This window comes from Triturus cristatus, chromosome 5_2 (genome assembly GCF_964204655.1).
Source record: "Triturus cristatus chromosome 5_2, aTriCri1.1, whole genome shotgun sequence".
Lineage (NCBI taxonomy): Eukaryota > Metazoa > Chordata > Amphibia > Caudata > Salamandridae > Triturus > Triturus cristatus.
Genome location: NC_140588.1, coordinates 917,146,053 through 917,171,938, shown reverse-complemented (window position 1 = coordinate 917,171,938; position 25,886 = coordinate 917,146,053).

The following is a 25,886-nucleotide window of genomic DNA, read 5'->3' as shown; positions in this document are numbered from 1 at the left end:
GTCTGAATATAAAACATCACAAAACGAAGAATGCCAGCCAGCATTCCAACAAGACATATCAGGGTATCTGGACATACTGAAAAGATTTAATTGATTCATTTTTACAAATGCCCTGATAAACATAAGATGTTGTGAACTAAGGAATTACGGTAATCATGTGTACAGATCTTCAGTGACATTAAGCCCCATGGGGTATTTAGTATCTAACTATAAGATATAGCGGTTTTCCAATTTGCGGAGTTTGATCTCTCTGTTACCCCCTCGTTTGCTAGCATTTACAGCGTCAATCACATAGTACTTGAGAAGACGGTTATCACTCTGATGTACATCCCTGAAATGTCTAGCAACAGTCTAAGTATTGTCCTGATTGATATAGCTCTTAGATGTTGTAAGATCCGTTTGTGCACAGCCAATTTTGTGCTGCCCACATATCTGAGGGGACATGGACATTCAAGTATATACACAGCAAACTCTGTTTTGCATGTCAGTAATTTTTTAATTTGATGTTCGGTATTGCTAAAACCGTCCTGATATGATTTGGTACTCACCCCATGCGTACATGATTTAGAAGTCTTACATCTGAAAAAAACAGTATTAGTTTGCAGCCAAGTGGTCTTTTCAATGGTCTCAGGACTAGTATCCACTAGGAGGTCCCTCATCAAAGGAGCTCTACTAAACGTGAGGGAAGCTCGTGTAGGTATATATATATATAATATATATATAAACTTTTTTTGAAATACTAATTGGTGTCGGATCAATCAATCAATCAATCAATCAATCACTGCATTTGTAAAGTGCGCTACATACCCGAGAGAGTCTCAAGGCGCTGGGGAGGGGGGGGTGCTACTGGTCGAAGAGCCAGGTCTTGAGGAGTCTTCTGAAGGCCAGCAGGTCCTGGGTCTGTCGTAGGATGGTGGGGAGAGTGTTCCAGGTCTTGGCGGCGAGGTAGGAGAAGGATCTGCCACCGGCGGTGGTTTGTCGGATGCGAGGGACTGTGGCGAGGGTGAGGTTGGCTGAGCGGAGGCTTCGGGTAGGGGTGTGGAAGCTGAGTCGGTTGTTGAGGTAGGTGGGACCGGTGTTGTGCAGTGCTTTTTGTGCGTGGATCCGGAGCTTGAAGGTGATCCTATTGTTGACAGGGAGTGTGATGTGGCTGCGGCGGGGGACGTCGAGGATGAGTCGGGCCGAGGCGTTCTGGATGCGTTGGAGTCGGCTCAGGAGCTTGTTTGTAGTTCCTGAGTAGAGGGCATTCCCGTAGTCGAGTCTGTTGGTGATGAGGGCCTGGGTAACGGTTTTTCTCATGTCGAGGGGGATCCATTTGAAGATCCTGCGGAGCATGCGGAGGGTGTTGAAGCAGGACGCGGAGACGGCGTCGACTTGCCTGGTCATGGAGAGAGTGGAGTCGAGGAAGACCCCCAGGTTGCGTGCATGGTCCGTGGGTTCCGGGGCTGTGCCTAGTGACGTGGGCCACCAAGAGTCGTCCCAGGCTGATGGGGTGGGTCCGAGAATGAGGACCTCTGTCTTGTCTGAGTTCAGCTTCAGTCTGCTGTCCTTCATCCAGTCGGCTACGGCCTTCATTCCTCTGTGGAGGTTAGCTTTGGCGGTGTGGGGATCTTCGGCGAGGGATATCATCAGCTGGGTGTCGTCGGCGTACGAAATGATGTTGAGGTTGTGTTGTCGTGCGACGTGGGCGAGGGGGGCCATGTAGATATTGAACAGTTTCAGGCTGAGAGAGGATCCCTGTGGGACGCCGCAGATGATCTCGGTGGTTTTGGAGCAGAAGGGTGGGAGGAGGACGCTCTGGGTTCTGCCGGAGAGGAAGGATGTGGTCCAGGCCAGGGCCTTCTCTTGGATACCGGTGTCATGGAGGCGTGCTGATAGGGTGCGGTGGCAGACCGTGTCAAAGGCTGCTGATAGGTCCAGGAGGATGAGGGCGGCTGTTTCTCCTTTGTCCATCAGGGTCCGGATGTCGTCAGTGGCGGTGATGAGGGCAGTCTCGGTGCTGTGGTTGCTGTGAAAACCGGATTGGGAAGGGTCCAGGATGTTGTTAACTTCGAGCTGTTTTTTGACAATCTTCTCAGTCACTTTTGCCGGGAAAGGGAGCAGGGAGATGGGCCGGAAGTTCTCGAGGTCCTTGGGGTCCGCCTTGGGCTTCTTCAGAAGGGCGTTGATCTCGGCGTGCTTCCAGCTTTCTGGGAAGGTTGCTGTCTCGAAGGAACAGTTGATTGTTTTCCGGAGGTGGGGCGCGATGGTTGCCTGGCTTTGTTGAAGACGTGGTGAGGGCAGGGGTCCGATGGGGATCCGGAGTGGATGGAGTTCATGGTTTTGATGGTGTCTTCGTCGCTGACACTGGACCAGACGGTCAGGCGACTGGTGTGAGTGGTAGTCGCAGGAGTGGTGGACTCGGTGGTGGGTGCGGGGCGATCAGAGTTGAAGCTGTCGTGGATGACGGTGATCTTGCGGTGGAAGAAGGTGGCCAGGGAGTCGCACAGGTCCTGAGATGGCGGGATGTTGTTGGGATGTCGATCCATAATTTATATAAAATATTTTGGGATATAAATCCTGAAGAGGGATTAATTCATTTTCTCCCATTGGTCTAATGATCCTGTTTATCTGTTCCAATGCAATATTTTTGTTTTTAGATTGCCCATTGTAATATGGCGGACGCGAGAACCGCTGATGGAGTGCGGAAAAGGAAATTTTCCACACCGCCAGCACTGCGGATGTGCCTACGACCGCCTTCGTAATGAGCCCCATAGTTATGTTGCTGCTTCGGGCTTCTACCATCCAGTACATCTGGCAACATGTTTGAAAGCTCACTTTCATTACCGAGTCAAAGCTCGCAATGCCAGACCTGAGCCAAAATTAAAGGCTAACTCCTATCAAGCCACTCATGTGAGTCTCAGCATCTTTCTAAAGATCTCAATGAGTGTGTCAGTGCCTTTTAGAGGTGAGATGACAAATATAAAGTAGCCTTTAAGTATTAGATTATCTCTGTTTCACAGTGCATGGTCACCAAATGTGTGCAGTAGAAGCTACATGGATCACTTTCTGCTCATTATACAGGGTAGCCAGGTATGAAGCAGTGTGTTGAAGTACTTCTGTGATGCCTGCCTAACTAACAGATCAATAGCTCTGAAAATATTTGTCATGGGGAATGATAGACAGTATAGTTTTTAAGCTAGGTGTCATCTGCTGGACGGTACAATGACAAAATATTGACACTAAAAATATAACCATACAAAAATATCGTGACCAAGATATTGATGTAAAAAATATCTACATCCTATACTTATAATGGTAAGAACAAAAATATTGGAAAAAGAATATCGATGTAATTAATATAGTTGTACAAAATATCGTTTTTTATATATAGAATAAGTTGATGGGGGGTGTAGCCAGGCATCATGGCCGATCGGTCGTGACTCCGTCCCAAGCCCCGTAAGTCATATGGCCTTCAGAAGAGCCGTGGCACTGCGCGGCTGAGGACTGAAGCATGGACGGAGGCGCCTACCCTACTGAGAGCCCCGCGGATGACTTCCTGAGTGCTCCTGCTCAGCGTGGGAGAACAGAGGAACAGTGTGCAGCCAGCGGGGAGTCCCCGGCGTCCCCTCCGGACTCCACACTGCTAGAAAAAGGCAGACTGATTTAACTGAGCCCCCTCGGAGGTGAGGCGTGGGTGCGCGGGAACTCGGCTGCCGGTCTCCGGTCCGCTGCTGGGGGCAGAGTCAGTCTAGTGTGGTCCATGGAGGTTCTTGGGGGCGCCCCCGGGCCCCCTTGAGGCATCTGAGTGTGCAAAACAACAGGAGACCACTTATTGGAACAGAGGACCAAGGCGAGAAACCGGTGGCCATAACAGGTGTAGTGTGCACAGCGGAAACCTCCGCAAAGACACCCACCTTCTTCAGCCTCAGAGAGTGCGCACCAGCAGGGAGGCCCCCAAGCACATTGGAATCGCCGGGACGGCGGGGACCACTAAATGAGTTACACAGGCCTCACCTGGCATCCTAGACCACGATGTGCCTGACCCTGCAATAGCCGCTGAGAGCAAGGTCTGAGCAGTGCTGCCCCAATAGCTGAGGAGCAACGGGAGACTGGTCCATCCTTTCAAGTCAAGCACTGTGAGTATCTGGCATAAGCATAGCAGAGAGAGGGGGTCCTAGGGCCATCTCCTATGCGAGACTGGGGAAATTGGCTGCCTGACCCTAACATGGCCGCCAACAACTTAAGACTCTAAGCAATGCGCTCCAGCAGCACTTTCAGCACACGCTGCAGGCTCCCTCCCCACTACCTATAAACAGAAATAGCGCGTGCAGAGGGCATTGACAGAAGTGGGTGCCTGCTCACAATGCCAGTAAAGCACAAGCTGCCCTCACCGAGATAACCCATTGATCCAGCCTCTGGGGCCCAGTCAAACGGCCCCAGGAATACACCTGCCAGGTCTAACAACGTGAAACGAAGGCCTTTGGGTGACTGAAGGATGCACGGCTTTGGCCTGAGTGACAACCGGAGGCGGCCAGGAGCTGGCCCAGCACACCTTCCGCATATGCCACCGAAAAAGACCCCCAACAACAAGGTCTCCAACTATTTTGCCACAGCAGGAGCAGGGCCTCCCAGTGAATAAACCGCGCAATCCAAAGGAGCAATGGCGCTCACCAGGGAGGACCTACTGGCCTCCCTCCGAGAATATAAAAAGGAGCTTCGAGCAGACATAAAATCCGACATGGACGCCTCCTTTGAGGTATTTCGGGGCGAAATGAGGGAGAAGATGGCGTCCCTGCAGGCAGATGTAGACTTGCTTGGCACCAGAACGCTGGACTTGGAGGCGAAAGTGCAGAAACTGACGGATCGCATGCAGCCTCTGGAAGCAGAGGGGGATATTCTCAAGAAAGTGTGATAATTATCGCAAAATTAGCATAACGCAACTTTGCATATCGCAGTCTATCGCGGGATAACACTGCCGTGTCAATGTAGTATTCTCAACCCAGCGGCACCATGCAATAGTCCCACGACAACGCGTCAAATGACCGCGTTAAAATCAACGCGAAGCTGCAAAAATGAGAAACACGAACTCGAAAAAAGTTGCGATGAGGCCAATCGCGATACAAAAAACATTGATAACCAGTGACAGGCCATCAATTCCCATGTGTCATGTGGGAAAATGCACTATAAAAGCAGAACAACCAAAAACAAAATAAACTGCGTAGGACCATGGATGCACCCTGACCGAGTGCCCAGGTCAACGCGAACTCCACAAGCCCCACAGACCACCAGCAAGGAACCTCGGGGTCGGGGAAGACGAAGGAGAAGAGGAAGTCTGCATGACAACTGAATCATAGTCACGGAGGTGACACTACAGAACACTAACAACAACTGTCCGTCACCTCCACCTTGTCATAGGCAACAAAGACGGAAAAATGGCATTCCATCTTGAATGCAGTCGCAGTGCCGAGGAGGTCAAGAAGCGCTGGCATGATGTGAAAAGCCAAACCAAGCAGAAACCAGCTGGCAACAGGAAGGAAGGAATGGAGACTGGAGGTGGGAGGCCTGCGCCAGTGGAGGAGCTGGAGCAAATGGCGGCCACAGTCATCAGTGTGGAGATGGTGCAAGGAGTCTGGAGTCCGGACACAGCTCGACATGACCTGACACTGGTGCAGTTCGGGTTCCTCAATTTCCCTCTGCTTCCACAGACAGAATGATTTCTCAGTCACACACACACATCATACGCTGGTGGGGCCCATAACACCAACATTTATTCTATCAAACTATCCGTGCCTACAAAGGGACATCAGTTCCGAATCAAACTGCTTTCCTTGATGGAAGAACTATTTTCCCTGAATCACCCTAACAATTCCTCCATCAATAGGTCGATCGAATCATTTAGTTGTTTATTAGTTCAATGATACCTTAACACTCTAAATTAATCAATAGACATTTCAATGAAAATAATCACCCGACACATTAATTCAAATAATTATTTTCTTTTTATCTAATTTAAATGCAGGTTAAATCTTAATAATGCAATATCATCTTTTGTCATATTTACCTATTCTGGCTAATTGTCATTCTCTAAGTCAGAAAACTGGTCCTCAGTGAAAACGTCAGAGTTCTTGGTCTATCATGTAGAGTCACCGTCCTCTCCGTCAGCATAACATCAGGATACTGGAAATGATGTTCAAGAAGTGGCTTTTACCTCTCTAGTCTACCATTATTTATACTGAAATTTACATATTAAATGTTGCATTTCCCATTTCCCAGTAATGTGATTGGCTGAATTCAAATACATCTCGGCACATCAGGAAACATTTTCTATTCTTCCCATGCGGTAAAAGTCTCAAAGCGAATGTATGGGAACGAGTAATCCGTGGTCCTAAATGTATCAGTTTGTTGAGAACAGGTCAGGTTTAACAGTTCAAATTTTCCAATTGCAACATTTTCTTCACGTTCAGGGGCTTTGGCACCTCGCCCAGGGTAGTCTTCATGGGCATGGTCTGACAGGTCACACAGGGGACACGGTCGAAGTCAGTGCAGGCGCCTTTCTCCATTGTTCAAATGGTGAAGTAATGTACTTTAGTTAGGCTTCAGTCGGCGGCCATCTTTTGGTAGGCCAGAATAGTCAACTTAGGCAAAGAAACACAAAATCATAATTAATACATGGAAATGATTTAAACAGTGTTATTCCCTTGCTAATACCCTTATGTGTGTGCATTTATCTAGCCATTTGCAACATCCAAAGCCATTAATGCTGGTTTATTTAAGCGCAAATCACAATAACATTACTCAAGCAACGTTTATCATTTTAATATGCATACAGACTTAGTTTACTTATTATTTTAGCCATGCAGATGCATTCCCACGTGTATTCTTTCTGTTAATAGGGTTGGTTTAGTCCTTACACATCAAACTATTAATTATTATAATTATTCATTAGTCATTTTAATATAAACATATATAAATGGATTGGGTATATAAAAAGAAAACATTTTACCCGCTCCATCAACACAACATCAGCAGGGTGAGTAACGACCAGGGACTGGGGGGCGAGGGGTGGCAGGCACAATGGCACACATGCTCAACGACGTGTAGCACTCCCTCAATGACCCTGGATCATGTCCCTGATCCCCGTGGCACACTGCAGCACACATACAAACATCAGGTAGGCCCCCGTCCACCATGTGTCCAAAGGTGTCCCACCCCACACATCACCAATTCCACAAAAAACACATGCCCCGTGCGAAACACAGCAAAGATGCGTATGTGTGAGCACCGAGAATGCAAGTAACACTACATGACGAGCAGCATGGCTGGAGTGCAATCACCATGACATTGTGCATGCCACGAGACTGAGGTGGCTGAGTGTGGAACACATCCGTAAAGGAGCAGGTCCCACTCTGACACATCCACGTGCACAAACAACCACTGACGTCAACAATATATCTGCAGACAAAAAGTGCACAAGAGTACAAATATCGTCCAAGAGCACAAATGACCCAAGTCACCAACATCACAGCACCTTAAAAGCACAAAAGTCAAAGGCACACCGCCTCCAAGGGATAAGGGGCAGCAAAATCACAGCTGTGGGGGTGACTCTCCTACAATGCAGCACACACACATAGCAATGACAGCACATCTACAGTGACAACAACGTGGTACACCGTGCAACACTTAAACTGCAGAACAGAGGACATAACTGGGTCCGCTTGTGCGTAGAAACGGGCCAATCATATATGTCATAGCAGGAAAATGTGAGATGAACATGTATGTGTACAACCTCACCTATGTCATGTAGTCCAAATGTCCACTGTCCCGCATCAAATAGTCCGCTCCTCCCAAACAGTCACAATGGACATTGTCATGCAGTCTGTATGTGAACTTGAACAATGCATCAACATACATGCCAACACAATGTCAATAAGCATCTCCCCTTCACATTGCAGACGGACAAACAACACCTCCAGCAGAGCAGACCAGACAATGCTACAGTGATGCTGAAGAGGACCTCCACACTTTTGACACCGATGCCCTACAACAGTTCACAGACATCTTAGGCAATCGCCCTCCAGGTGCAGGGTGCCCAGCTGCAGCGACGATACCCCATCCCCTGCACAGAGCACACAGCTGGACGCACCCACAACCACGGCTGGCTCCCAACAACCACCGAAGCACACATCGCATTCCAAGGCCAGGTGTCAGACTGCCAGAAGGGGGTGGCCGAACAGGTACTGGTGGGGTTTGACCTCATGGAAGCCGAACTAGATCACTCACATATGTGGGTTTTAAGTCCCATCAGGGACCACTTACACTCCCCAACGGAGACCCACACTGCGACAGAGACACATGCCTTTGCACATTTCCAGTACTGAACTACACTCAGAGCCACAGGATAATCATCCACACCCCCATGCTGGGCTTGTGTACGCCGGCCCAGTTCACTCCTTTTACGTTTTGAGTGGGGGACAACAAAGCTACATATGCAAGGTCTCACTCACTACATGCGGTGACATGTAATGTTGTAGGGCCCGGGGCCCTGATGCATACATCATGAGCACACGGACAAACTCAGATAGTTCATTGAACTGGCTACAGGCACATGCACTCGACACCTTTATTGCCAGGGTCACCAGTACAGTGACGCCTGTGATGGAGGTGTGTGGGGTGAGTGTAAGCCAGCCCTCATGGAGTCGTTGGTGCTGGCAACAACTTGAACAGTGATCACAATTAAAGCGGAAACAGAAAACACCAGCATAACAGAAACAACTGTGAAGCATCATGGTGGTAACCAGAGAAAGTACAGTGTGCACCCAATATGCAACCAGAATGGTCTATGAGTTGTGGTGCACTGAGTTAGAGGCATCTGCAGAGCTGGGCAGGGTATCAAGCTGAGGATGGCACCCACAACAGGTCTGAGCAACTCTGATAGTCTGTCAGTAAGAAACTTCTGACTCTGGCACCTGTTGTTTGGAGTTGGTCCTGGTGGTGGTGGCGTGTGCATCCTGTGGTGATGCGACATCCAGGAAGGTTAGGCCTCGATTTGATGTGTGAGCCCAGGTGGACCGCAGTTGAGGTCAGAGGCAGTGGACAGCGCAGGGCATTGATGACCCCCAGTCCATCGACCCAGAAGCCATCCAACATTCTATCAGACAGGGTCCATGACTTGAGCTTCACAGAGTTAGTGGCCCCGGATACACTGCAGCCGGCACAGGCACACCGCCATGGGATGGCGACTTGCAGTGCACTGAGGTACGGCCATGCGAGCTGAGCGGTTCCTTGTCGTTGACGAAGGTGAATGTAGCTGAGGGTTGCGGGGGACAGTGCAAGTGTCCTCCAGGGCATGATGCAGAGGGCAGAAGCCGGCCAGAAGTGGCAAATGGAAGAGTGGAATACTACAGCCTCGTACTTGCCACCAAGTCAGTATAACCGACATGATGATGAAGACAACCCCCAGTCCATAGACTCAGTCGCCACCAAAGTTCAACCAGAAAGTGTCCATGAATGTCGGGGAACAGACTTAGTGACACCGGAGCTGAAAGGGGATGCAGTCTGCGATGCGGCCTCTACAATGATATCAACTCTGCCATAAATAAATCAAGACTGAATTCAAAATGTGTGACCTACTCGACCACAGTGTAGACCTGAGGTAGCGGTCAGCAGGGGCCCACAGCCATGTGTCGTTGGCTCGCGTGGAACAGAGTCAGTGACACGAGAGCAGTTGTCAGTAGTGTTCGGACACCTCAGTAAAGATGATCCTTTTTTGCTCTGGACTGAACCGCGTCTTCCTCTTACTCCTCTCCTGTTGCACAATGATATGAACTCTGCCATTGGGAAATCAAGACCCAGTTTCAAATGTGTGACCTACTGGCCCGCAGTGGGGGGCAAAGGTGGTAGTCAGTGAGGGACCACAGACACGTATGGTTGGAATGCTATGCTGCACAGACTTGGTGGCAGCACATCGAAGGGAGTACAGTGACATCAAACATCCCATCAACATATGAACTCGGCCATCAGGATATTAAGACTCAGTTCCAAATGTGTGACCTAGTTGACCGTAGTGTAGGCCGGAGGCAGCGTTAAAGTACATCAATGAGAAAGGAGTACTGCGGGTCTGTGTCGCGGAGGCTGTGATGGTCTGAGGAGGCTGCCAAGGTTGCGGGCCTTGGGCTTGGAGCTTGTGCCGGCATGTGGTTGGCCCTCTTTGACACATGCCGGTGTCTGCAGGTGAGCAGTGAGGCCCGGGTGTGCAGGGGCAGGCAAGACGGGTTAGGGGACCAATGGCCCAGGGTGCAGCATACCTACAGGATCGCAGGCAACATCACTCACAGTGACGGCATCAGTCTCATGGCGGGGTGGGGAGCGCCGCCCTGGCAGACACATTGGGCATTTTGGAAGAGAACCACGTCCAGAGCTACGTGCTTTTTATTCACACCCCTACGCTGGCCTGGCGTACGCCGGGCCAGCCCAATCCGCACACGCTTACGGGGGGACATCACAAGCTACATTTACGCGATCTTCCCCACTGGCTGGGGTGACATACATGGTTGTGTTCACTGTCCACTACACTCCAAACACCAGAAGTGCATGTAGACATGGATATGTCTGTGGTCTGCATATTGCAGTCTGTCCAGCACATCTCCGCCACACTTGGCATTGTGTACTGTTGGACCCGGCCTCGTGGCGTGGTCCCAAACCCTCCTACCAGGCCAAACAGGGGCAATCCCAACCCTTCGGGGTCCCCCTGGATTGTACCCCGCTACCCGCGCCAGGTTTTGCGACGCGACCCGCCCCGGCCTCAGTCCCAGCGAAGCCCCGACATCAAGGCGCCAAGATCTGACCGGAGGGGGTCGAGTGGCCACTCCACAGATCCCGGAGGAGGAGAGTTTCGATGGGGCCTCCAGCCGTCCCCCGACGCCTGGTTGCGATCGCCTCCGGCCTCCCTGGGTGCTGGCTCCCACTCCCGCTGGGTGTCTGGACTCTCTCATCCCGGCCCCTCCGACCCCCCCAGGTACGAGGGTCCGGACATCAAAGGGCTCCAGACTTATATCTGGGGCAGCCCAAAACCAGGACAGCAGTTGTATCCTGGAGTCAAGAGCCCTGCTGATCGGATCGCGGCTGACCCTACGGAGAGGGACTCATTGCCTGGAACTTGGAAACTCGAGCCCTGCTGACTGCGTCGCGGCTCCCCCTTGCTGAGAAGAAGATCCTCACGGAACATCAGAGCCCTGCTGACCTCATCGTGGCTCGACCTCGCTGAACTAACCACCGGAGCCCTGCTGACCTCGTCGCGGCTCGACCTCGCTGAAGTAACCACCGGAGCCCTGCTGACCTCGTCGCGGCTCGACCTTGCTGAAGTAACCACCGGAGCCCTGGTGATCTCGTCGCGGCTCGACCTCACCGAAGCAACCCCTCGAGCCCTGCGGACGACGTCCCGGTTCCCGGAACCCTGAGGTTCTGTAGCGATCCGAACCCGTGAAATCGGTATCGTAGTACTGACACGATTTTGGTACCAATGAACCGCAAATGATCCATTACATACATGAAAGTGTTTTCGCTACGCAACTAGCATGAATTCACTGAGAAATAGGGCATTCTGTTGTAAAGTCATGGCATCCATTTTAGTTACGTCATCCATTTTGTTTCTTGCCCTCACATAGTCAATGAACGGGCAATGACCCCGACAGAGTCACCTTGTTAAGGACACGTAAGCTCGAGCCCCGAGAAAGGCTGACGCTGCATGACTAGGCAGAATCAAGCTGCCTCCCTTGCCTGAGGCCAGTCCTGCTATACTGGTTCTCGTGTCCATTGTCCTGACTGTAAGGCCGAAGACGGTAACCATGCCTCTTTATGATCCATAAACACCTCTTATCCTACTTTTCAATCCTTTGCACCTGGCTCTGCTCCTCTCCTTCTGGACTTTTACAATGGGGAGGTTACGATTTTTATGATGGGGAGGATCGGGTAAAGAATGGAAAACTGACAAGGGGACCTGATCGAATACCGAAAACCTACGACTAACTATTGTTTGATGTCTATTTACTGTTTATTTGGGATACCGGGTTGGGCATGAGAAATATTCGTGTAATGTTGCCTAAAGACATTTTCCGTGTATTTAAGGAACAACCCACTTAATGCAATTCGAACAGTCTCGTAGATTCTGCCTCTGTGTGGTTCCTATGACTTCTGTGTCCCTGCAGTATATAAACCTTGGTCTTTGACGCCACCATCGAGAAGCCCGTGTCTCTGTTTATTTGTGCACCGAGACAGGAGGAACTCAGGGGTCTTTGGGTGTTGTTTCCCTGACACCTCTGGACTCTTAAAAGTCCAGAACCTCAAATTGGCGCCCAACGTGGGGCGACGTCATCCGGTACCGGTCCAAAGCCTGAAAAGTTCGAGAAGTTTCGTGTGAAGATTCCAGAGGGAGGTACCCCGCTTCATCGATCCCTGCATGTCGTAAAAGTGGCCCGACGATCTCTTCCACGAGGGTTCCCGTTCCCAGACGGCTACAGAGGACCGCTGCCCTGACTGTCTCCCTGTCTTGGACCCGAGGTGCAGACCTTAGTACGGCGAGACGTAGACGGGTTCTCCTTGGTGACGTCTTCCACATTTCAGTTAAGTATTAAGTGGGTTACGCTCAGTTTGGTTGTTCTTTGTTGCTCTGGTTTAATTCATAGATTATCATTGGTTGCTCTTGTTTAGATAATCTTTGTTTTGGTAATAGTTAATTTTGGTAGGCCTAAGTTCTTTGCGCATTTTGGTTGGAATTTGTCTTTGTTTGTCATGACTACCAGTAGTAATTGTTTCCTGTCCTGGTTACGTTGCAACGGGGATTCCCGGTTGGAGGATTCGTGTTCGGTTCCTCCGATTGGAACTCCTACATATGAGCTCTATTGTAAACATGGTGTGGGTCCTATTACGTATAATGAAGTATGGGTCCGTTACACCAGAAAAGATGGTGTCCTTAGTTGGCCACCGCATGGTAGCTTCGAAACCGAAATACTAGACAATCTAGAAATGAAGTTGTTTAAGAGAAAAGCCCGGCCGGCAGTGTTTGATTCTTTTCACGTATGGCGCAAAGAAGCCAAACAGAGAGAAATTAGGAAGACGAAGAAAGAACAGAAAGAGAAAGGGTTGACTTTAATGGAGTCTGCTAGGCAGCTGCATGTCAACGAGACTGAGAAAGCCATGGAGATGGCGAATAGAAAATATAATTTGGCAATTGATAAATGTTACCCTGTATTGCCATCTTGTCCTACTAAGCCGATGGAGGATCATGAAAAGGATCCTCTGTTGTCTTACCTGTTGAATTCACCTTCACCGTATGCACAGGGTATTACAGTACCACAGTTACTACCTGTTGTACAACCAGCTGCTGGTCAGCCTGGAATAGTTGCTCCACTTCCTTTGATTCCAGCTCCTGTCCTTCCCGTAGTTAATGTTCCTTTGGCACCCCCTCTTCCTGGGTCGCCTGCTCCGCCTTTGCCTGTCGTTACACAAACTGCTTTACCTGCTACTCCCACCCTTACTATTTCATCTGCTCCAGCTGCCCTATCCCCGAACCCTATGAACATTCTGACTCCGCTTTCCGTTCGTCGGAAAATAACCGACTCTGTAACTAATATCTTAACTCCTCTCTACAGGTCTTTAATTGGGACCCCCGTTTCTGACTCTATACAGAGACGTAGCCAGCTTCCTGGTCCTCAGGAACGAGACATGTTAGATTCGACAGCTCTTAGGTGGATGTCGAAAGCTGTGAAGTATGATGCACAAAGAGTGTTAGATACTTTTATGCAATGGAATGAACCAACTCAACGTTATATTTTTGACGTGATGTGTTCTCTTGTGCGTGAAGAATGGGAAGATGATGACTTAGATTCCGTCCCCTCTGATCTGATAAATATTCAACAGAAGTTCGCTGCAGGAATGGTGATACGTTCAGAAGTAAGGGGAGCGATAGAACTGATTTTAGCCTATAGGGATGATTCCCCTCTTCGAGCGACAAGGGACCCTGATGGTTCACCGATTACTACTAGGAAAAAATGAGGTCAATATCCGATGAGGGAAGTTCCACCGATATGGCGTGATGCAGTTCAAGCTGATGCGGCTAATGGTATTGCAGCTGCCCCGGCACAATTCCAGAGAGTGTGGATACACATCCCTTGGAAACGGGCTGAAGTATTAGCAGTAAAACAAGCACTGCCAGACCCACGTAAAAATCCTGCTGGTTATTACAAAGAGTTAACGCAGACAGTTCAGGCGTGCGTCATGAAATTGAAATGTTATTTGGTAATGTAGTGCCACAGCCTATATGGGCCAAGATTCGGCAAGAGAACCACCCAGTCGCCTTAGGAGGTGATTGGCCAGCTATTGTAGCAGCAGATGCGCAACAAGTTGGCGGTGCTAAACCTGAACCTCTGATTGCTGCCCTACCTGGCAGAATAATTAATCTGATGAAAACGCTGATGCCAGCGTTACGAGTTAATTGGGATAAACTATCGGCATGCAAGTAAAAGAAGGACGAAAGCGTCTCTGACTTTTTCACTAGATTTGAAGAGACCTTCATAGACCACAGTGGACAAGATATGAGTACTGAGGGAGGCCAGAGATTGTTTGTTGACAAGTTCGTGTTTAATTTATTACCTGAACTTAGTAACAAGTTAAAGGATTCTGAAAGAGCATGGGCAGTGTCGACGACAGCACAGATACTTGCAACTGCTCAGTATTACGAGAATAGAGAGAAGGAAGAGAAGGAAAAGTCAGAAAAGAAAACAAAGGATTTGAAGACTAAAGTTCTTTTGCAACAGGCGTATCCGCCTCGCTCGAATCAGTCAGATTCACAGCAGCGACCCCAGTTTCAGCAGCAGCCACAATTCCAGCAAGGGACGTCCCAAAGATTTAATTATGGTTTTTCCCGACAACAGTTAGCATGGAATCAGTGTGCCTATTGTAAAAAGGAGGGTCATTATAAGAATGAGTGTCCGGTACTGCACGCACAGACTAGTGGTGTCCCAGCTCAGAGAGGTAATGTTGGGTTTATGCAAACTCCTAGGGGTAGAGGACGTGGTACAATGACACCACAGGCTGATCGCCAATCGAATTATTTCGATCAGCGAAATGCACAATCTGCGCAACCAGGTAGATCTCCACAGTATCATGTTGAAAATTATTATGATCATAATAAAGAGATTCAGAGAAGCGAGTACTAGGACAGCCACAGGCAAAGAGAGGGAGTAGTATCAGTTCCAGTTGATCAGAGTGGACCTTATGTCGCAGTAGTTACATCAGGCGTGGTCGAACCGTTTCTGTTGGATACTGGTGCGGCAAAAAGTTCAATTATGCATGCGAAACTCCCTGGCGCACCTTTGTCTGGCTTAACGAACACTTCAGTAGGTTTTTCAGGCGCCCCTGTTCACAATCCTGTTTCTAGTCCTTTATCAATATCTGTTGGGCCATGTGAACTGGAAGCACCCCTTATTCTAACAACCGGTTGTAATGAGAATTTGCTTGGTTTAGATCTGTTGAAACGCCTACATGCGACACTGTACTGTTCTCCTTCGGGAGTACAGCTCACATTAGGCAAAAGAGTAATCTCTCCAATGTATATGTCGATGGATAAGCTCCCACCGGAGCTGCGTTCTCTCCCTGATACTCTTTGGGCAACTGGTCCTAACGATGTAGGCCTCTTGGAAATTCCCCCTTATGTGGTAAGTCTGAAAGCAAATGATAAATTTCCACGAATCCCACAGTATCGGATTTCGAATGAAGGGGAACGAGCACTCTTGCTGATTGTGAAAGACTTGATACAGAAAGATGTGATTGAGGAAACTAGAGGAAATGTCTGCAATAGTCCTGTTCTACCGATTTTGAAACATACTGACCCTTCCAAACCTCCAATCTACCGGTTTGTGATTGACCTCAGAGAAATTAACAAAATAGTGATTCCACAGTTTCCTGTGGTACCAGATATCACTGCATTATTAATGTTGATTCCTGCCTCAGCCTCATGGTTTACAGTGATCGATTTGAAAAATGCATTTTTCAGCATTCCGATAGCCGAGGAAAGTAGAGACATTTTTGGTTTCTCCTTAGGAGGTCGCAGTTTCAGATTCAAACGCGCTCCACAAGGTTATTGTGAGAGCCCTTCAATTTACAGCCAAGCATTGAAGAGTCAATTAGATGCTCTTGTACTTCCTCCTAATGTTGCTCTGATCCAGTACGTAGACGATCTTTTACTGGCTGCTGATGACAAGGAAACTTGCAAAGCAGCTACAATTTCTCTATTACGTCATTTGTCAGACTTACATCACAAGGTGTCACCTTCTAAACTGCAATATTGTTGCCAAGAAGTGACCTACTTAGGTCATCTTTTGTCAAAGGAGGGAAGAAGGTTGACCCCAGAGAGAATCAAAGCAATTTCGCAGATGACTGTACCAAGCACACAGAGAGAAGTGCGTGCGTTTTTGGGTATTACGTCATACTGTAGGCAATGGATCCCAAATTTTTCTCTCATGGCAAAACCATTGGTAGCCCTGACTGGAAAAGGTGTTCCGAGCCCTTTGCCATGGTCCGACGAATGTCAACAGAGCTTCTCTAACTTACGTGATGCGCTGTGTTCAGCTCCTGTGTTGGGTACTCCTGACTACAGTAAGCCGTTTACACTATATGTCCATGAAAGAGAAGGTTGTGCTTTGAGTGTTTTAACGCAACAATTTGGTAACAAACAGCGGCCTTGTGCATATTTCTCATCTACATTAGATCCGGTAGCCAGAGCATTGCCAAGTTGTTTGAGAGCTACAGCAGCAGCTGCAGTGTCTATTCGACAGTCTGCTGGACTAGTCATGAACAACATGTTAGTAGTCATGGTTCCACATGCTGTGGATACACTCATGAATCGAACGAAAACTCAGCACCTCACCAGTGCTAGACTATCAGGCTATGAGCTGACGCTTTTGGCAAACCACATTCAGATTAAGCGATGCAACATATTGAATCCAGCAACGCTGTTGCCGACTACTCTAAAGTCGAGTGATTCAGAGCCCCATGATTGCTGTTTTAGAACTGAGGAAGAGACAAAAGGTCGGATTGATTTGAAAGATACTCCGTTACTAGATCCAGACGGCACTTTATATGTCGATGGGTCATGTTTTAAACTACAGAATGGTGATGTGACGGCCGCATATGCAGTTACGACTTTGAGTACGATTGTTGAGACTGCAAGAGTAAGTCAGAATTCTGCCCAAGCTGCAGAATTAATTGCATTAACAAGAGCGTGTGTTTTAGCTGAGGGAAAGAGAGTAAATGTGTTTACTGATAGCCAATACGCCTTCGGCGTAGCACATAGCTTTGGACGTCTCTGGAGAGAAAGAGGTTTTCTCACGTCTCATGGAACTAAGATCCAACATGGACAGTTAGTCAGCGATCTATTGGAATCCCTGACCCTACCGAATGAAGTTGCAATTGTGAAGTGCAGTGCACATCGAAAGATTACGGATGATGTTGGCCGTGGGAATGCGTTTGCTGATGAGGCCGCTAGAGAAACGGCCAAGAACATGACGAGCCGAATGTACGTTGCAACGTCTGCAAGATGGATTGCTGAGTCAGGGATGTGTGAGACTACGATTGAAAGTGTGAAGGCAATCCAGAATGAAGCAACTGAAAATGAGAAGAATGAATGGAAGGAGAAAACGGGTAAAATGGATTCAAGTGTATGTTGGGTTGATTTGTCTGAACAGCAGCGTTGGATGTTACCTGATGCGTATGTGCTCGCAGTAGTCACGATGGCGCATGGAGCGGCGCACATCAGTTCGAAAGGGATCTGTAAAATGTTAGCTCCAGTATGGAAGAACGATGGAATTACTAAGTGTGCGGAAAGAGTGGTGAAAAACTGCATGATATGCCTGATGCATAATCCTGGCAAGGGAACCCCAACTGGTCATTTTGCTCCCCCTTCTTGTCCCTTTGAAGTGATTCAATTGGATTTTATCCACATGGACAGGTGTAATAATCTTAAATATGTCCTAGTGGTGGTCTGTGCCTTTTCAAGATGGATTGAGGCATATCCGTTAAAGGATAACACTGCTATGTCCACTGCCAAAATCCTCCTTAAAGAGTACTTCCCCAGGTATGGTATGCCACGGATTGTTTGGTCGGACAATGGAAGTGAGTTTGTAGGGAAAGTTATGAAGAGTGTGTGTACGGGTTTGGGTATTTCCCAAAAATTTCACAGTGCGAATCACCCACAGTCAGCGGGTTTGGTTGAAGGGTACAATGGCACCCTGAAACTGAAACTTGCTAAAATTCAAGCTTCCACTGGTCTATCTTGGCCAGATGCACTGCCTTTAGCTCTATTGTCCACCAGAGCGACTGTACACTCTCGAGTAGGGCTTAGCCCATATGAGATTGTGTTCGGTCGTCCTGCTAATGTTTGGGGAGTCCCTAGGCCAAAGGAATTCAAACAGATTGAATACCCAATGTTGATTGATTATCTCTATGATCTGACTGCTAAATTAAGCCTTATTCATCAACAGGTATTCGAATCCTTGCCTAAACTGCCAGAGAGTCCAGGCCACACGTTGAAACCAGGCGACCAAGTTGTAGTACGGAACTTTGAACGAACTCGGAACCTCCAGCCAAGATTCGTGGGTCCGTTCCAGGTACTCCTCACAACAAGAACTGCTGTACGCCTAGCTGGAAGGAAGAATTGGGTGCACGCTAGCCATACGAAACGTGTCCCTCTCCCACTCCCCTATGACAACTGGGTTAGACAGGGATTTGGCGTATCCGAGACAGAACCTGTTCCTAGGCACATCCCTTTCAGTGATGCAGAGTATATAACGGACCACCCACGAACTGAAACACAGAACTCTGACACCTCAGCAGGAACCGCTCCTTTGAATCTTGGACCGAGTATTGTACAAAGTGAACATTTGTCACCTGTGGAGTCGAACATTTCCGCACCTGTAGACCAGCTATTTCAAGATCAGACAAGACCCGGAAAGTACAGATATAATCTACGTTCTCATGTTATGAACTAATGACATTGCATAATTACCTTTCTGTTTGAAAACTGTTTTGATCTTACTACATTCCATTCAGTCAGGAAGTTTGCTCTAAATTTTTATCTTTTTGTTTTTATTGTTTCTCTCACCTTGCCATCTGGGTTACCGTAGGGTCGTAACGTGTGCCTTGTTTTAATTTGCAGGGAATCAGACATAAGGTCGGTTTCTTCTGTCTATCTTGGGAACTCCCAGGGTAAACAGAGGCAAGTTTTTAACAGGTACAAACCATCCGTTGCGAACGGTTGTAGAAGATGGAGCTTCCTGAACTGTGACGGGTTAATGTCATAAATGTGCACAAGACAAAGCTATATGACATATTATATAGCAAATGTTTTCTAATGCAATGTACTTTGACACTTCTAATTGTTTTAATAACTTTGGTAGGCGGAATTATTCTTAGTATTCAGTTGATCTTTACACCTGTTACATCTACAGTATCTCCCCATGTTCCTGTTTCTCCGACTGTTGTTTCTCTTCATTCTTTCCATCCTTTTCCTGCCCACGAGCAAGCTCGACGCTCTGAGTTTATAAATAACACTTTCATTCAGCTCTTGCACCAACATCAACTAGTAGTTAACACAACAAACTGCTGGGTGTGTGGCTTGATACCACATACCATGGACAAGGGCATCCCTTATCTGGTTCTGCCCTTTAGTTATAATGGATCATTCTGGGCATTTCAGACCATGTTCGCTTATGCCCTAGAGACCTATCCTCCACGACCTCCGCGTTCCACTCGGTATAACTCTGCTAATAGAGCCTTGGTAAAAGGAATCACTGACATGGTTAGAGATGTCAATAACACTCCGTTCATTCCCAAGGATGAATTGCGAGTTTACATGGGTTGGAATGTTACGGAATATGGCATTACTCTGGGTGAGAACAAACGTAAAAGCTCGACTCCGATCTGGGTGGTACCCCACCAAGGTCAGGTCTGTTTGCAAGGAAATGGGAGGAATCCGAAAGCTCAACTAGGAAAGAGTGACTGTATCGAAACATATGTTTTCCCGTCACAGTCTTCCCCTGCATTCTTAGCTGCTAAGGGTACCTATTTTGTTTGCCAAGACAGAGCATACACATGGCTGCCTGCTGACTTCTCAGGCTCATGTTATATCGCTCAACTGCTACCTCCGACATACACTGCTGCACCGGACTATCACAAAACTAGAGTTGTGAGAGGTGTTTTCAGTAAAGAAGATACTGCTGGCCAAGAAGCAGGAGACTTCTTCAAAGGTTTCCTTCCGTTCTGGGGGCCTATGGTTAACAGTAGAAACTTACGTCAACTAACACGGGTAGTTGAATCCACTATCACCGAAACTGCGGGTGCCCTTAGTAACCTGACAGCTGAGCTTCAAGCGGATCGCCTCATGACGTTACAGAACCGTATGGTTCTTGATGTGTTACTTGCAGATCGAGGTGGAGTATGTCAAATGATCCAATCGAGTTGTTGTGTTTTTATCCCAGATAATGCGCCAACGGTATACAAGGCCATCTCTAAGTTACACAAAATCTCTAACTCTATTCATGTAGAGGAAGGTGACTGGTCATTAATGGGATGGTTCTGGAGCCTGTTGTCTGCGTGGGGATGGAAGGTTCTGATAGTCACTGGTGTTGCGTTGGTATTTTTATTTTCGTGCTGTCTCATTGTTCAGTGTGGTCCTGCCTTATGTAATCTCTGCATTTCAACATGCGTAAGAAGACCACCTGTTTTTAGAGATACGCCACGGGATAGAGTAATGCTTCAACAACATATCAGTGACCTGATGAACATAGAAATGGACTCCGACATAGAGTAAGTTATTGCCTATGTAAGGGCAAAAGGACGGTCTGAGGTTCTGTAGCGATCCGAACCCGTGAAATCGGTATCGTAGTACTGACACGATTTTGGTACCAATGAACCGCAAATGATCCATTACATACATGACAGTGTTTTCGCTACGCAACTAGCATGAATTCACTGAGAAATAGGGCATTCTGTTGTAAAGTCATGGCATCCATTTTAGTTACGGCATCCATTTTGTTTCTTGCCCTCACATAGTCAATGAACGGGCAATGACCCCGACAGAGTCACCTTGTTAAGGACACGTAAGCTCGAGCCCCGAGAAAGGCTGACGCTGCATGACTAGGCAGAATCAAGCTGCCTCCCTTGCCTGAGGCCAGTCCTGCTATACTGGTTCTCGTGTCCATTGTCCTGACTGAAAGGCCGAAGACGGTAGCCATGCCCGTTTATGATCCATAAACACCTCTTATCCTACTTTTCAATCCTTTGCACCTGGCTCTGCTCCTCTCCTTCTGGACTTTTACAATGGGGAGGTTACGATTTTTATGATGGGGAGGATCGGGTAAAGAATGGAAAACTGACAAGGGGACCTGATCGAATACAGAAAACCTACGACTAATTATTGTTTGATGTCTATTTACTGTTTATTTGGGATACCGGGTTGGGCATGAGAAATATTCGTGTAATGTTGCCTAAAGACATTTTCCGTGTATTTAAGGAACAACCCACTTAATGCAATTCGAACAGTCTCGTAGCTTCTGCCTCTGTGTGGTTCCTATGACTTCTGTGTCCCTGCAGTAAATAAACCTTGGTCTTTGACGCCACCATCGAGAAGCCCGTGTCTCTGTTTATTTGTGCACCGAGACAGGAGGAACTCAGGGGTCTTTGGGTGTTGTTTCCCTGACACCTCTGGACTCTTAAAAGTCCAGAACCTCAACCCCCCCAGCTCGAGGATTGAGAGCTGGGCGCAGGGTGTCCACGTACCGGGCTGGCACCGAGACTGTCCCACTACCCCGTCCCTAAAAGACCCTGAGACTCTTTTGGATCCCTCGATCCGCCTGTAAATATTGCCACTGAGACCTGCCTTTAACCTCAATAAAGACTTGTGAGAATTGATACCCTTGTTGTGTCCCTTTGTGGTGGTGGGATTGCTTGGCTGTTACGATCATAGGAGAAGGACCTCGCCAGGAGGCTTCTCAGCGGCGCTCGGCTACTTTCCTATGGAACGGTGGCTCGCAGGGTGGTCAGTCCGACACCATCTGACTCCTCGGAGATCACCCTTCTAACTTTGGTGGCCAGCGGTGCGATCCGAGCCCGACGCAAATCGTACAGCGAGTAACTCACCCACTACCTACCCAGACACAGAGTAACCATGAGCAACCAAGAGACCACCCCAACCGCAGAGTTCCAACAAGAACGGTTGGAGGAATATACCCATAAGGAACTAAAACAGTTTTGTAAAGACAAAGGCATCGCGACCACCGGATTAAACACAAAAGAGGACCTGAAAAAACCCTAAGGGCCAGGATAGAGTCCGAAGCGGCTTCCCCCCAAACCAAAGAAAACCCGGTGCCAAACGTGCACCGGCAACCAACCGCAGCCCCAGCAGATGGGAGAAGAACCAGCATGGAGACCGGCCTCTCCCCGGAAGAGATACGAGAACGGGAGAGGGTCCGGAACCACGAGTTAGAGCTCGCCCGACTCCGCCTGGACGGCGAACTCCTACTAGCCGAAAAGAAATTGGCCCTAGAGCAACTGCGGCTGCAAGAAGAAAAAGAGGAGAAAAAGCGGCACCGAGAACTGGAAGAGAGGAGGCTAACCCTCGAGCATGAGCGGGGCCTTAAAGAACTGGAAATTAAGTCCAAAAATGGAGAGACCGGCACCCCCGGAAACAGGGACACCCCCCCGCCGGCCGAGGCGAAGGTACATATCCCCAAGGATGTCGTCAAAGAGTACTACAAGAACGACGACATCCAACAATGGTTCAAGGCCTACGAGGTCACCATGACCGCCCATCGGGTACCCCGAAAAGATTGGGGTGCCGGCCTATGGGGACGGTTCCTCAGCGAAGGCAGAGACACCCTGCTACAGCTCCCAGACGAGGTGATGACCTCTTATGACCATATGAAGGAGGCCCTGCTCACCCGCTATGGTCTCACCTCAGAGATGTACCGCCAGCGCTTCCGGGACTGCAAGAAGCTCCCCGGTACCACCTGGGTGGAATACGTAGACTTTTTCAGCAGAGCCCTGGAGGGGTGGATCAAGGGCAGCAAAGTCACCTCCTACGAACAGCTGTTCAACCTCATTGTATGGGAGCACCTCTCCAACAACTGCTTCATCGAGCTGAGACAGCAGCAAGCTGACCAAGCCGCGGAAGCTCGCCGCCGAGGCCGATCGATGGGTGAACACCCGGGTCCCTCGGAACTCGATGGGGGAGTACCAACGGAACACCCGGGGCCCCCCGCCAGCGCGGCGGAGGAGGAGGATCGAACAGGAACAGAGACTTTCCCGCAGGGCCGTCCCGGAGTCCTCCCCGGGGTTTGCCCCCGAACCGCACGTCCCCGTCCCTTGCCCGAAGAGGGGCCCCCCTAACCCGACCAGGGCCTCGACCGATGGTAACGTGCTACAACTGCCAACAGCCAGGGCACTATGCCAGTGGCCCGACCTGCCCCGTGAACCGATGAGCCGGGACCACCGGGCCACCCCCTGCCAGTTGGCGGCCGCTGCCCTGGGGGAAGGGGGAGAAGATCAAGAGAACTACGACGTCGGGCCAACCGAGTGGGAACCCGCCGCCATGACCTTGGTATGCCTGGGAAGCTGGGAAATGGTGCCCCGGGCTCCCATCCCGAGCAACACCCAGAAGTACCAACAGTGGGTCACCATTAATGGACGCCGGGCCGAAGCCCTCCGCGACACCGGAGCTAGCGTTACAGCCGTCCGCTGCCACTTGGTGACCCCCGAACAGATCATGCCTAATGTACTGTGCCCCGTCCGGTCGGCAGACAACACCGAGAGCTTGTGCCAGATGGCCCGGATTCCCTTTGAGTGGGGGGGAGTGTCGGGCATGCTGAAGGTGACGGTCCGCGACGACGCCCCCCATAGACTGCCTCCTGGGGAACGACCTGGAAAGTTCCCCCTGGGCCCAAGTCGAGCGCCGAGAGCATCTGGGAATGCTGGGACTGCCTGAGTGGGTCTGCGCAACCACCCGGTCCACGACCGCCCCGGCCATCCGGCCGAGCATAGCTGCTCCCCCCGAGGAGCCGGAGTGGCCCAAACCGCCACCTCCCGCCATCGAAGAAGAAGCCGACGCTGAGTCCGGGCCACCAGAACCCACCCCGGACGAGGTCGCCGCACTCGGTGACCTCCCCAAACTCGCCCAATGGTGCCAAGAAGGTGGCCCCACAAGGGAGCAGTTCTGCCAAGAACAGAAGACCTGCCCCTCCCTCGAAGGGACCCGACGGCAAGCAGCCGCCCAGGCCACCGGAGATTAAATGGGTACCCACTGGGTCTATTGGGACAATGACCTCCTCTACAGCGAGCAGAAGACCGCAGAACTGGGGGCCAGCCGAGTGCTGGTGGTCCCCCTCCGATTCTGAGACTTCCTCCTCAATCTGGCGCATGATGTGCCCCTCGCCAGGCACCTGGGGCAAGACAAAACCTACAGCCGCCTGGTGACCCACTTCTACTGGCCCCAAATGCGGAAGGACGTGGACAATCATTGCCGAACCTGCCCGACCTGCAAGCCAGTGGGAAGAGTGGGGGAAGGGTCAAAGCCCCTCTCCAGCCCTTTCCAATAGTAAATACCCCGTTCGAGCGAGTGGGGATCGACATCGTGGGGCTCCTGGACCCCCGAACCTCCCAAGGACATTGCTTCATCCTCGTCCTGGTCGATCACGCCACCCGATACCCTGAGGCCATCCCTCTCCGAACAGTGACGGCCCCCGTGGTGGGCCGGGCCTTGATGGGGATCTTCTCCAGAGTGGGTTTCCCCCGGAAAGCACGAACTTCATCTCAAAGTATATGCGGTCCTTGTGGCAACAATGCGGGTGCACCTACAAGTTCACCACCCCGTACCACCCCCAGGGGAACGGACTAGTCGAATGATTTAACCGGACATTGAAAGGAATGATCAAGGGCCTGGAGGAGCCCCTGAGACGCAAATGGGACGTCCTGCTGCCCTGCCTCCTGTTTGCCTATCGGGAGGTCCCGCAGAAGTCTCTGGGGTTCAGCCCCTTCGAACTCTTGTACGGACACCTTGTCCGAGGCCCCCTCAGCCTGGTCAAGGAAGGCTGGGAGACTACCATCCAGGATGCTCCTCCCGATGTCTACCGGTACCTCCTGACCCTGCAGAATCAAACCCGGAAATTCAGGGAACTGGCCGAAGCCAACCTCGAGGCCAGCCAGGAGGAAATGAAACGCCGGTATGACCAGAACGCCTCCTCCATCGAGTTCGAGCCAGGCCAGCAGGTCTGGGTCATGTCGCCCGTTGACCCCTGTGCTTTCCAGGACAAATGGACCGGGCCCTTCAAGGTAGTAGAGAAAAAGAGCCCCGTCACCTACCTGGTCGACATGGAGTCCCCCAGGAACTCCCTCCGGGTTCTCCACGCCAACAGGCTCAAACCCCACTTTGCCCGAACGGAACTTAGCCTGCTGATGGCTACGGACGATGGGGCCGAAGACGACTCTGAGCCCCTACCCGACCTCCTGAGAACCTCCGAAAAGGACGGCTCCGTAGAGGGAGTCATCCTCTCCGCCACCCTGACTTCAGAGCAGCGCCAAGATTGTCAAGGACTGCTGCATCACTTCACTGCTCTCTTCTCCCTTACTCCCGGAGTCACCCGATGGTGGGTCCATGACATCGACACCGGGGACAGCCCCCCGTGCGACATCGAGCCTACCGAGTCCCCAACTGGGTGCGGGCCTGCATCCAAGCCGAGGTCTCCAAGATGTTGGCCCTGGGGGTCGTCGAACCCTCCGACAGTCCCTCGGCCAGCCCGGTGGTCCTGGTGCCGAAAGCTGCCGCCCCGGGCACCACCCCAGAGCTCCGGTTTTGCGTGGAC